Genomic DNA, 14552 nt, shown 5'->3' on the forward strand with positions numbered 1-14552 from the left:
TGCGTCGTCAATATATGCCTGGTCAGTTTGCTCTGGTGGGGAACGCTGCACCGCAGTGCATGCAAACGAAACCTCTGTCCCCTCCTCAACACGTCCCCTACCGGACCCTTCGTACTCCTGCAACCACAAAAAGAACAACTTCTTTTTTTCTTGTTCCTTTTCACACGGACCAAAATGTGTGTGCATAATTTCTACCACTACGTTACTAAATTGAGATGCAGTCTCGATAAATTTTTACTTTCCACTATCTAAGTAAGAAGTTGACGCTCATTTTTGCCCAAAAATGTGCAGGAGTGACCCGGGAGCCGGCCACGCGTAATGCCTTGTTGTTTAGCAACGCGCGCGCGTACTGAATCTGGGATTCGTACTGTACTGTGTAACGTATGCATGTACGAGTATATGGCCAAAGTTTAAATAAAAAACTGCTCAAAATATATATCAAACAAATGAATGGATATAAAAAAATGATGGCCAACAAAATGAAGGTCAACTTCTTGACAGCAAGGCATAGTACTCGATGTTCAAAATAGCGCAGCATATCAAACAAGCATGCATGTAACAAATCAACTTCATCATGACACACCCACACGAAACAAAATTAATATTGATTGCAAACTTTAACGGAAAACAAATATTGCCATCAATGCTACTGAACTTGTACCAGTTACTACTGATTTATATTCTGACCAAATGGTAGTAACAGCAAACATAAATAAAGCATTATGTCAAATACTTTCACTGGAATTCAGTGGCCAATAATATAATCATAATTCAAACATCTAGGGAGTTGAATTAAGTATTATTTACAAAAAATATACATACATACACATATTTTATGTTTTGGAGATATATTAATCAAATAAACAATATTTTTTAAGAATCATTAAGCTAACTATACAGTTAGACATCATTAAGGGGATTACACTCTCCTGAGTGACATATATAAAAAAGGAAAAATATGGTACACTTACATACAATCTACATCATTATGTATGGCATATTAATGTCAAAACTATCATGCAACACAAAATAACTCTCTCGATACCCTCACATACTATCTCAAACATCACATAAATACTATATACACAGCATGCACATCCATTAAAATTACAGAAATAAAATATGTTATGTTTTTATAAAACGCAACACATATTTCTATAGATATTATAGTAATCACATGTCAGTCCATATTACAATATTGGAATTATTTCAATGAAAGAAATATATTTGTAACAATAAATACATTACAGAGAAAAATCATGTGATAACTTTAAAACCAAATCTACAACAACAAGACATTTCTCAACATCAATAACATACCGATTCATGTTGGAGTCGATACTCCGAAGAAGATTCTCCAAGTTTTTCTTCTGCACTTCTCTCCCAATCTACTAATTTTTTTTCAAGGACTGGAACAGCGGTAAGAAAGGCTATTATTTAATAGTACAACCTATTATCTCAATAATTCTATAAATTACAATAGGTGGGTAGTAGGAAGATAATAAGTGAAACAATTTTAAAACAATAATTATTCATTGTAACTAAATTGTGGATAACTAGATTTATTACTGATTGTAAATGAAATTTTCTTGTAGAACATTTCAATTAAATCAATTCATTTTATGTCAAATGAGGAAAAGTTTGACTGGGATAAAACTCCCACTACTTTATATTTTCCCAGGATAAAAGTAACCTATTGTATTCAGGAGTAATGTTCCTTCCTATCATGAAAGAATATTCAACATCAGTTTTGTAATTCCTGAGAATAGCCAGTTCAAAGAAATAAACTCTTTTCACTTTATATTATTTGTATAGATGCTGTCAAATAAAAATTAACAAAATCAAATTGCATTTTATTTTGAGTTTACCTAAATTTCAAACACATATAGACAAATAAATGCTTAATTATTTAATTATTCTTACCAGAGGTGCTTGTTGAACAGGTGGAAGTCCAGATGGGCCTGGAATGGGCTCGCTTCTAGGACTTGGCAGTGAAGGATGCGATGGATGGGGCAGCCCTGGGTGTGGTATGGTGTTTAGAACACTTAGCCGCTCTACAGGAGAGTATCTTGCACCGAGGACACTACTATGACTGTTTATAGTCATGTTTATACCTGAAAATATAAGAAAACAATAAAGAAATTGTGGTCTCATTTGCAAATTTCGTATGGGATTGAGTATGGAGTACCTACCTAAGTTATATCATTAAAACGGTCTTTGCATAACAACGGTAATGATAAGTGGTTGCAATGTTTATTGAAATAATTATTTAGGAAAAAGTAATCTTTCTGAGTATAATAATCAATTTTAAACGGAGAAAACAATGTTAGAAATATACGTGCGAACAAAATCATTTTTGAAACCATCTTTGGACGAAATGCCATTGTAATACGTGAGTAATATAATTCAAAGTAAGTATATGATAAAACAAAATCTTTTATTTAAGTTCATTAGATAAAATAAAACTTAAAAAATAAACAAAAGAATATAGAAGCCAAAACTCAAAACAAAATTATAGAAAATGACAACTGACAATCTAAACTTCAAATTAAATGTTTCAAAAAGGACATTGACACTTGTCAGTCTAGGGTTGTAACGTATAATAATAGATTAGGTATGTACTTATAAAAGTAATAAAAAAAATGTTTCTAAGTTTCTTAATTTGTAAATAGGTATCTGACTGAGAAATCCTACACTTTGCGAATAGTGTGGTTATTGTTTCAATTGATATATTTTAAATTTTCCCCGAACGGAAATGACATATTTCGCAATCGAATGATTGCGCAAATAGATTCTGCGATATTTAATGACTTTTGCGGTTGGATTCTGTTTAAATTAAAGAAAATTGAAAAGCTATTCTGAAAGCAATAAATGTTATTAAAGTCGATTTTTCGAAAGAAATCCCCCGGATGAGATGCTACTGAATGTCTGACGCTCAGTATTAACTACTTACATCTTCATGATTACTTATATATTATTTCATATAGAAAACTTGTTTCACGAAACGCGGTTATGCGATAACATTTATGATATATTTTTGAGTACAATATGATTCCATAAATAACTAATTCATTAAAATCTTAAAAAAGTCATTACAATATTATCGTAATACCAACATTATAATTAATGTTTGTAAGTAGGCAGTGGGTAGTAACAATATTATTATGCAATAAGTATCTACATCGCGCTTTATAACAATACGTAGTGACCATAAAGTGTTCTAACATTACATTATAAAGCGGACATTGGGCAGATTGTCATATAAAATTTTGCGCACATTTGATGGTTAGTACTTAATTTATCATGAAATAGCAAAACAGTTATGTAAAATGCTTCTTATTTTTTTAAATTTTTGTATTAATACATAAGGACACTGCGACATCTTGTCAAACAGCTTGTCCTGAAATCTAGTCCTTAACTAACTCTACTATTTAATGTCTTTGATTGACAATAATAATACGAATACGTACCAACATTTTCATTCTGAGCTCCATTTGATCTTATTGAGACAGAATCATCTTCAGGCGAAGACGAACGCATCGGTTCATCGGGTGGTTCATCTTTAGGCAAAGGAGGGTGCGTGGGTGTAGGATTTTCCGTTGAAGTTTCAGTTCTAAATCGCCGTACAGACAATAATGGAGATATTCTCGAAGGCGATGTTTCTGTTGTCTCTCTTTGATCTCGTATATCTCGGGGATCCCTTGGATCCCGGACTTCACGTAAATCTCGAGGTTCACGTATTTCTCTAGCTTCTCTGAGATCTCTATGTTCCCGTAATTCTCGGGATTCTCTTAAGTCGCGAGCGTCTCGCGGCTCCCTTATTTCTCTGAGATCGCGAGGATCCCTCATTTCACGGGATTCTCTTTGTTCCCTATGCTCTCGGGATTCTCTAGGTTCCCGCGTGTGGCTCCCTTGAGTCACGACCCTCTTTACTTTCTCTATCACGTGAGTCTTTTATGTCGCGTCTTTCATCTTTTCCCGGTTTTCTCTGCCATCTAATCTATCATGCAACTCAGGACACTCTTTGGTGTCTTGACCTTGGCACTCATCCATCGGTTCCGGGACACTTCGTGTATCAATTCCTGCTGCGCTTAATGTCGTCATTTCAGCTAATCCTTTGACCTGTAATCATACAAAGGAAATAGTCAAAAAAAAATTTAATTCGCTTAAGCCAATACGCGTTATAATAGAAAGTATTATACATCAGCGTAAGTTACATACGTATGCTATGAAAGTTATGATACTTTTGTTAACCTAGTATGACACTAAACTAGGCACTTATAGGTAGATTTATCAATTTACCTATAGGTGTATAAAATATCTTTAATTATTTAAAATATAATATTAAATTCTTGTGGGAAACGCGTGGGAACGTAGATTTACTTACGATGTTTTTATTTGCTGTTAAAATCAACGATAATAGGTAATTAATGCACTCGTAATTTTTTTATGTCACAAGTGCGCGCCCTAAATGGTATCAAACCCACGATCTTTGTCTTATCCTTAACATTACGCCTAAGTGAATATTGAATTCTAGGCCATAATATTATGTTATGTTCTTATGCTAACCTGTCTGACAAATTTGTTTATGTTAGTATCTATCTTCTTACAGTTTGTATAGCTTTGCTTTTGATATTTATGTTGCCTTCCTTTTTAATTTTGTATCAATCTACGGCAACTTGTTTTCTTAGCCAAAATTGGTAGCGTACTCATTAAACCCCTATAACATTACTTATTAATTACACCTACTTATATTCTCCGACATGCGAAAACAAAGTGAATCCATAATGAAGGATTATTTAAAAGCTACCTGTAGGCTCTCGGCGGTTTTTAGAAGAGCAGGCAGCTGACAATACTGGACGTTAACTTCGCCCTTGTACATGAAGTCGACGAGGGTGCGCAATTCTTCTAGGCCGACGTCCTTGAGAATCACGATTGGGTGACGTGACGGGTGGTCCACGAACAGCGAACGGAAGTACGATGAACACGCAGAGAGCACTACCTGAAATGTACAATTTTTTTTTGTTAGAGGTCAACAATCAACGTCATTATTTTTTTTTTTATAGATTTTTAACAGTCAGTTACTTTATAAACCCTAATAGTAGAAGCTATAAGATTAGACACCACAGGAAAGTCGCTAAAGTAAAAGCTATAAGATTTGCCACAACACAATCGTCGTAATTAAAGCAAAAATAACAGTAACGAACTGTATTATTAATCAAGAAACTGGCCGTAATTCTCCGTCTCTCATTCTTAAGTCATTCAATGAAAAGGCCACAATTAATAAAAATAATCGAAACGATACGTAAAGAATATGCAATTATTCGTGTTAATTTTATCGCTTTTAAATTACTTAAGTATGTCTAAAAGTGACGAAAGCTGTATGGTGTCATGTTAATTAGCAGAGTTTTCATTAACAATCAAAGTTTTTATTGTCCGTCAGTTAAACAAATAGCTCGTCTTGTTTTTAAGATGTTAAAAATAACCCTAAGTCTAGCCAAATCATAACTAGCTAAAACAAAGTACCAAATGTTAGTAATGGCATTTGTTTAAGCCCCATAGCTATAATCGAAACTACACAATGTAAATATAGCTATAGGTTTCGTTTACGGAAATAAACTTTGGATATTACTGCCCCACAATATTTCTTAGTTTACGACTGATTATAATGCCTATTAATCTTGAAATTATAACAAACTTTTACTGTATAACAATGCGGTGTAGTAAAATTAAACGTAGCTGGTATTGTACACGTGCCTTAACACGACGCCATAATAATTACACTAATAAAAATACTGCTCTTATTAACTAAATAATATGTGTATGCATATTTACTAGTATTAGTATCTTCATTTTATAAAACTAAATATTAGTTAAATATACACTGTTTGGACAACGTACTAGTTATCCGTTTGTATTTTGCAGTAAGCTAGAGTTCAAGTCCTTTAGTGTAGTAATGAGTAAACGTACTATAAATTTAGAATACTGAGCTAATACTATTTAATTATCCTGTGTCTATAAGATAAATACTATATTCAATAGTATTAGGAAGCAGTAAAGTTCGTGAGTGTGTATTTAAGTAGACGAGAATTTCTTTAAACAACTGAACCGATTCCGACTTATTGTACTAATAGGAAGCAGCATTGCCCTGTGGTAAAGTGTAGCATAAAACATTTAAAGGCAACCTTAGACGCCATTGGCTACGTTTTAGGTTATTTCGGTAACGGACCTAAACATGAGCCGTGCCACGTGTAGAATCTATGGAAGAATAAAATCTTATTAATCGTAATTGCATCCAACTTAATCATCATTGATATAAAATTTCTTGATAGCAGGATGTTTTTGAGATCTATCGTCGTGTCATCGAGCCTGCATTTATACCAGCCCGTAATCTTCAGCTTGCCTTCATAAAATTATTCCACCGGCCATCAATCGACGAAAGCGTTAATTCTCGTCGATTGTGATGTTTACCTACGAAGCCAGCGGGAGCAAGCTGGCTATTCTCAAAATACACAAGAATAAGTCAATATTACAGACATTTGGTATTGTACCGCTCTAATGTTGATTTCTATAAAGGTTTTTTTTTATGGGAGAGGGAGCAAGTGAGCCATTGGGTCATCGGATAGTAAGTGGCCTGTAAACATATACGATACCAAAAGTATCACTGACCAATATTTTTCTAGAACATCTAAATCGTACCATTCTTAGACATCTAAGAATTACAGAGTACAGGTGAAAGCTGCTCGTGCCAATACTCCGCCACGAAGGTTAATACCAAACTTTTGAATCGATTCATAGTATATAAAAGAATTTGAACGTAGTACATATTAACTGCATGGTGAAACCACAAAAAGTTTTTTTTTAATTGTTACCTTATGAGCCCTTATAGAGGCGCCCTCGGAGCATGCAAGCGTGACGTCCACCAAACTTTCGTCGTGCAGCAACTGGCTGAATACTCCCAGCAGGTTGCTCTGATGATTGTTCCACCTTAGGCAATAGTGCTCACTTCCCATGTCTGAGCTAGCTCCCGCCGCTGTAATATAAACATTCCTACATGAATTTTACCTCCTTGTATTTTCATTTAGTACTTGATTTATAGTATGCATTAGATTTTCTAGAAAACATCAATTATGCATTATTCTTTGTTATACAAATTTTTGCGCCCAGTAGAATAAAAAATCATTTGGTGAACACCCTAATGGTGGCACGATATAATTTGCGGGAGAGAGCATTAGATTAGAACCTCTAACATTCCTTTCTGTTTTGCATTCACTTTTCGTCGAAATGTCGGATCTGTAGGTCGCGTAAGCTCATGTCTGCATAGAGAAATGTTACATTTTGTTCGTGGTTTGTGAATTAACTAACAAAACTAAGGATACTTAGTATAAATTCTACAAAAGCAATGTACCTGTACTTATTTATTTTAACCTACTTATTTATTTATTTTAAAATTTACTTAACTCGTATATTTTTTATTCTTTATTTATGGGTTTTATTTTATATAAATGGAAAATGTAATTGCGACTTATTTAACTTAATAATATTATATCCCATAGTTTATTTTTTAATAAACACACTTTACAATCATATACGTTTTAAAGTTTATGCTAACAAAGGAGCTAACGGTCCACACGATACGAAGTGGTCGGCTTCGCCCATTATAAACTCCCGCTTTTTTACAGTAATGGTAGATGCACTGGCGCGACAAAAGTAAAGGATTTGGTACAAAACTCAACAGCTAAGAATCACTGCACGTCTGTTTTATATAAGATCATGTCACTACCCAAGACGAGTCAGCCCATTATAGTTGTAAACAAACGTAGAGACAGGCTGTACGATTTTACAATAGGTAGTCAATGGTTATGTGTAGGTAGATATTTATTCCACATATTTACTAACGAATACTACAACGTAGGTAATACGTCGCTTAGTCAACACCGCGTAAGTCTTAAAAGTTTGGAACCGAGTTAAAAGTTTGTGAGTTTTGTGTCTTTTACAAAATAGGAAGGAAGGAACAAAACTTTTCAATATAAAATTCAAAGAGAGCAATATCGTAATTATGTTTTGTAATATAATTAGCTAAATAGTATACTGCTCGAACAATGAACACAAGACAAGTTGCCCTGTTCGATTTTTTATTGTTTTTGTGTTGTTTTTAGCTAACCGTAAAATAAAATATATACCGCTATACACAGAGTGTCGACATGTAGATCAACAATAATGTTACGTGCAAATCTTCCCTAAAATTACTAATAGTGATTTCATACTTATTAAAAAGTCCAAGAAAAATTATACACTTGCAATAAATGTTATTTTTTCTTTTTTTTATTCTCCTACAAATACGCTCCAATTACGACAATAATTATTATAATTGAACGCCACTAACGGATGTCATTTCTTAAAATTTAATTTAAAATCCTTAATGTTATAACATTGAAGCACATTTTAGTATTTTTATGAGGATAATACCATCTACGCAGGTGATCTATATTACATAATATTTATAGAGAAGTAAACATAAATTTCAGAGGGTGGATCATTTTCATTTCGTTCAGAGGGTGGATCCATAAACTATCTGTCCGATAACTTATTGGGTCTGCTACGGGTATGCGACCCCGAACTACTCTAGCTACTAGTGTCACAAACCTTATCTTCCGTGACAGTAGTATCCTTGTCCCTTCCATTTCCCTCTTCCTTTCTAATTATCCCTCCTTATATAAATTCCTTTCCTTTCTCCAACCGGCTAAAGGCGGTATAACCTAGCTCAACTAGGCACAGCCAGCCCCCCAGACCGTTGACAGGCAGCAGTATTAACGGTGCGAAGAACTGTGCCTCTGCGATCGCCAACCCGTTTGCCCAGCGTGGCGATTATGGGCATAAACCCTCCAATGATACAGAATCATAGGAAATGGCCCCAGTTCCCGGTCGCCCTGTTATTCCTGGCCAAGGCGGCGGTCACGGTAACGGCAGGGCAGGGGTGCGAAGAATCCCCGGGCTACGATAGGCCGCCCATCTCAACTGACCCTGGCAACCTACAACGGCAGAAGTCTTCGGCTTGATGAACATCTCGCACAGTTGGAGACGGAGCTAGAGAACATAAGGTGGCATGTCCTAGGGTTGTGTGAAGTCCGTAGAGAGGGAGAGGACTCTATCACCTTAGACTCGGGCCACCTTATATACTACCGCGAAGGCGATAGGATATCCCAGGGTGGCGTAGGCTTTCTCGTCAATAGAGCCCTCACTAACAACGTTGAAGAAATTTCCAGTGTGTCGACCAGGGTAGCTTATATGGTTCTTCGGTTATCTAAACGATATACCATGAAGATCATACAGGTCTACGCACCGACTTCGACACATTCGGACGACGACGTGGAGGATATGTACGAGGACATATCAAAAGCCTTGCACAATACCACAAAGGCCCATTTCAACGTTGTTATGGGGACTTCAACGCTAAAGTGGGAACCCAAAGTCACGGCGAATCCAGAGTGGGACCACATGGTTATGGATGTCGGAATCACAGAGGACAAATGCTCGTAAACTTTCTTGAGAAGAGGGGCTCTTTTGATGAATTCATTCTTCAAAAGGGACCCCAGAGGAAGTGGACGTGGCGAAGTCCGGATACTGTGACAAAGAACGAGATCGACTTCATCATGACGGACAAAAGCACATATTCAGAGATGTCTCAGTGATCAATAGGTTTAATACCGGATCCGATCACCGACTTGTACGAGGCTCTCTGAATATCGATATTAAGCTTGAAAGAAGCCGTCTCATGAAGTCCACGCTCCGACCTAATCCACTCCAAATCATGGCGGGTTCCGAAAAGTTCCAGAGAATGCTCGGAAATAGATTCGCTGCATTGGCACCCTCTGAAGATATTGACGAGATCCTACACAATCTGGTTGATGCGCTTAAGGGAGAGGGCATCAAAATCTGTAAAATGCAGCGTAGAGGCAGAAAGTCCAAACTCTCGGATGAGACTCTACGGCTTATGGCAAATAGACGCGAAAGCACCCAAGTTACTTCGTCAGAGAGGTCAGACCTTAACAGGCGCATAGCAAAATGATACGCCGAGACCTTCGGAGCTTCAATACACGCCTCATTGAAGAAGCGATAGAGCGAAACCGAGGGTCTAAGGTATTTGCTCAGCAGCTTAGAAGGAGCCACCTGACGAAGTTAACGACACAAAAGGGCAAAACCGTTTCGTCACAGTCGGAGATTTTTGCCGAGATTGAGGACTTTTATGGTCGATTATACGCTGCACATGCTCCTTATCCACGGCATGTCGACCATGATCCCAGAGCCACCCTGACGCGCCACTACAGCGACGATCTGCCAGAAATCGACCAAGGCGAGATCGTGTTGGCTCTGAGACAACTTAAAATGGAAAAGCCCCCGGTGAGGACGGAGTTACTTCGGAGCTCCTGCAGGCAGGTGGCCTTCCTGTCATACAGGAGCTACAAAAGCTGTTTAACACCGTTCTACACTGTGGGAGAACTCCAAATGCGTGGAGTAGGAGTCTGGTGGTTCTTTTCTTTAAGAGGGGGATCAAACCCTTCTAAAGAATTATAGGCCCATCTCACTCCTGAGCCACGTCTATAAGTTGTTCTCCAGGGTTATCACGAATCGCCTCGCTAGGAGACTCGACGAGTTTCAGCCCCGGAGCAGGCTGGGTTTCGCGGAGGATACAGTACCATAGACCACATACACACAGTGAGGCAGATTATACAGAAATCCGAGGAGTATAATCGGCCCCTGTGTTTGGCATTTGTGGACTATGAGAAGGCCTTCGACTCTGTCGAAACCTGGGCTGTCCTGGAATCCTTACAGCGTTGTCAAGTAGATTATCGCTATGTCGAAGTGCTGAGATGTCTATATAAATCTGCCACTATGTGTGTCCAAGTACAGAACCAGCAGTCGGGACCCATTCAGCTGCGCAGAGGGGTGAGACAGGGGATGTTATTTCCCCAAAACTGTTCACAAGCGCACTGGAGGATTTGTTCAAGACTCTGGACTGGAAAGGTATGGGCATTAACATAAATGGTGAGTACATCTCGCATTTGCGTGTCGCAGACGACATAGTGATAATGGCAGAAACACTGGAGGAACTACAACAGATGCTAAACAGCCTAGCTTCGGCCTCACAGCGAATAGGTCTAACAATGAATCTGGATAAGACAAAACTTATGATCAATGACCACCTAGATCCAAGACCTATCGTTGTCAATGGCCACCTTCTCGAAGTTGTTTCGGAATACACCTACCTTGGGCAGATTCTGCAATTAGGAAGAAACAGCCTTGAGAGGGAGGTTAAAAAGAGAATCCAGCTGGGCTGGGCCGCATTTGGCAAACTGCGTCGGGTTTTCTCGTCACTTCTACCACAATGTCTGAAAACGAAGGTTTTCAACCAGTGCGTCCTACCTGTCATGACCTACGGTGCCGAGACGTGGACGCTCACAGTACGGCTGGTCCACCAGCTCAAAGTCGCTCAGCGAGCTATGGAACGTGCTATGCTCGGAGTTTCTCTGAAGGATAAACTTCGTAACGAGGTCATTCGTCAGAGAACCAATGTCATCGACATAGCACACAGGATTAGCAAACTGAAGTGGCAGTGGGCAGGGCATATCTGTCGAAGAACCGATAACCGATGGGGTAAACGAGTTCTTGAGTGGAGACCACGGCTCGGCAAACGTAGTGTAGGACGCCCTCCAGCTAGGTGGAGTGACGATCTGCGAAAGGTCGCTGGTAAGAACTGGATGCGACAGGCCGAAGACAGGGTAAAATGGCGTATATTGGAGGAGGCCTATGTCCAGCAGTGGACAAAGATATAGGCTGATGATGATGATGATGAAACATAAATTTAAGCGGCGATAGCCTAGTTGGGTGTGGAACGGACTGCCAAGACGAATGTTCGCAGGTTCAAATCCCAAGGGCACACACACCTCTGACTTTACTAAAAAATCATGTGTGTATTTTTGTGAATTTATCGTTCGCTTTAACGGTGAAGGAAAACATCGTGAGGCAACCTGCACATCTGAGAAGTTCTCTATAGGAATTTCGAAGGTGTGTGAAGTCTACCAATCCGCACAAGGCCAGCGTGGTGGACTAAAGCCTAATCCCTCTCAGTAGTAGAGGAGGCCCGTGCTCAGCAGTGGGCAAGTATATAATACAGGGCTGATATTATATTATATTATATATAAACATAAATTTATAGGCAGTTATCACTGAAAGTATAATTCAGATTGTGAAGATTCTTTTACTAGTAAATAGAAAGCGACACTAGGCCCTAGTTTTTGTTTTTTTTTATCCACGACCCGCATTTTAACGCGGTTTGAGTCGTGGATATAAATCAGTGAGATAATAAATTGATAACAATATCGTATCATTTTAAACAGATGCAATTTCTAGAAGATTTGAATTGTATAAGGTAGATAAATAATATTCCCAAATTATTTAGTATAATGTAGAGACCGCAATATGTGCCGATTTATAGAATCGATTAAATTAGAGAAGAACAATAAATAAACGCATATATGTACAAAAAAATACCAAACATGATTCTAAGGTACAATATAATGAGTGTGGTATTGTGCATGTATTAGTGCGCGTTTCTAATAAGTTTTCAAAACTTGCATATATATGGAGGGCTTATTAGAGAATAGCGGATAATTCACCTATTAGAATTATTGTAATATTTTATAAAAATTAATGGTGGACATTTATACGGTAAATTTTCGACACTATTTTACATGCGATTACATGCAAAATATAATAAATATATCACATTAAAAGCGACAATAGCACGAAGATTTGTATTAAAAAGTAGGAACTGATATTTCCAATATCAATATTATAAAGAAGAGTGGATGTCTAGTGGGGGATCTTGCTATCACCTTCGCACGCCTACAGTGTAGTGGCGATGACATCAAAATATATACAAGGTGCATACTTATTACTTGTTTCACCAAATATAAAGGGGTTTTTAAATTAATATTTACAATATTTTTATCGTGTTAGATTAAAAAAAAAAAACTATTAGGATTTTTATTCGTTTGGTTAATTTAGCCCAAAATATCTTTAGGCCTGAAAGATGTTTCTTACAGTGTTTATGATTATAGTTTGTGAAAAGATATATACTTAAACAAATTGTAAATATTATTTGTATGATTTTTTTATGGAAAGTGATTATGACACTTACATACCCCGCAGCACCAAGGGTATTAGCGCTGTTGACACCAGAGATATATGTTATTTTGCGTCTACAAATCACTAATAATAAAAACCAAAACTGTCACTTCACATCAGGCCTGTAAGATAGTGAAACCGATTTGAGCGGATTCATTCTTTAATACTGTTGATAAAACGAATAAACACGACTTTACACGTATAAAAGTTGTTTACTGGCAAAAATTATAATAAAATTAAAAATATAATTGATTAAAGTAAAGTAAATATTCCCAGAAATCAATAAAATATTTTACCTCAGGATCAGTATATTAACTGATCGCATTATACGAATGCTGTATGCCTTAGAAAGCCGAGCCGTTCTTTTGTTCTCTAAGTTTAGCCGATAACTCGAATCGGTGCTCTTTATAATATAACCTAAAATAAATACATTTAAATTTACCACTATTAAGGTAACGAAGTAAAATCGTTTTATAAATCTTTAGTTTTCCTTATTTGGATGACTGATAAATTATAATGATTTATGGAATGTAATGTATAAATATTGTTTAAAATTTTCTATTTCATAATTAAATTTATTTTAGACAATAACAGTAAAATCACACTTCTAATTTAATTACATAATTTGTGATTAATTAAAAAAATAATATTATCTAACACGTGTATTTTTCCTTATCAGCTTAAAGGCCTATTTTATGCACGAGTCAGAATCATTATCATTAACCGCCAGAATCACGTAAAATGTGACACGAGTCAATCAAGTCAATTCATCGATTGTATCAACCTGGTTTTTTTGGGGCCTGTGGTATCAACATAGTTAGGTAGATTAATTCAGCTATTTTATAAATTTGGCAACGCTACATTTTATAAAAAAGTAGAGTTAGTGCATGTCTTTATATTAAATATATTATTCAAAATCAGATAAGGTCAAATTTAAAAATGAGTTGTGGGGACGAAGTGACATACACAATAGAAAGATCAGATATCTCTACAAATAAGTTTTATTTACTCGACGCATCCAAAGCGCTAATTGCAGCGTTTACCAAGAGCATGTTCAGGAGCCGGAACTGTCAGATTCTCTAATGAGTACAAAATGCCATTATACTGTTGTATATTTCTGTGATTACAGTTTCGCGCCTACACGCGCGATGATAAATATAGTTACGGGAGTACCTACCTAGTGTTTATAAGTAGGCGTTGGTGCGCACACGCGTGCGTTGCGGCCGCGACGCAGTCAAGATCAAGGGCGCGCGCGATTGCGCAAGAGTTGGCGGTCGCACCGCACTGCAACTCAGTGTGATGTCATCGGGCCGTCTGCGTCCCCCCACTCCTCGCTCTCGCATCACACGCCCGTTCTAAAGGCC

The 14552-nt window shown here is 37.2% G+C and overlaps 1 pseudogene; it reads right to left on the reverse strand.

Moving 5' to 3' along the window:
• Positions 1-66: 66 nt before the first annotated feature.
• On the reverse strand, positions 67-14552 carry LOC119189907 (annotated as a pseudogene).

Source organism: Manduca sexta, chromosome 20 (genome assembly GCF_014839805.1).
Source record: "Manduca sexta isolate Smith_Timp_Sample1 chromosome 20, JHU_Msex_v1.0, whole genome shotgun sequence".
Classification (NCBI taxonomy): Eukaryota; Metazoa; Arthropoda; class Insecta; order Lepidoptera; family Sphingidae; genus Manduca; species Manduca sexta.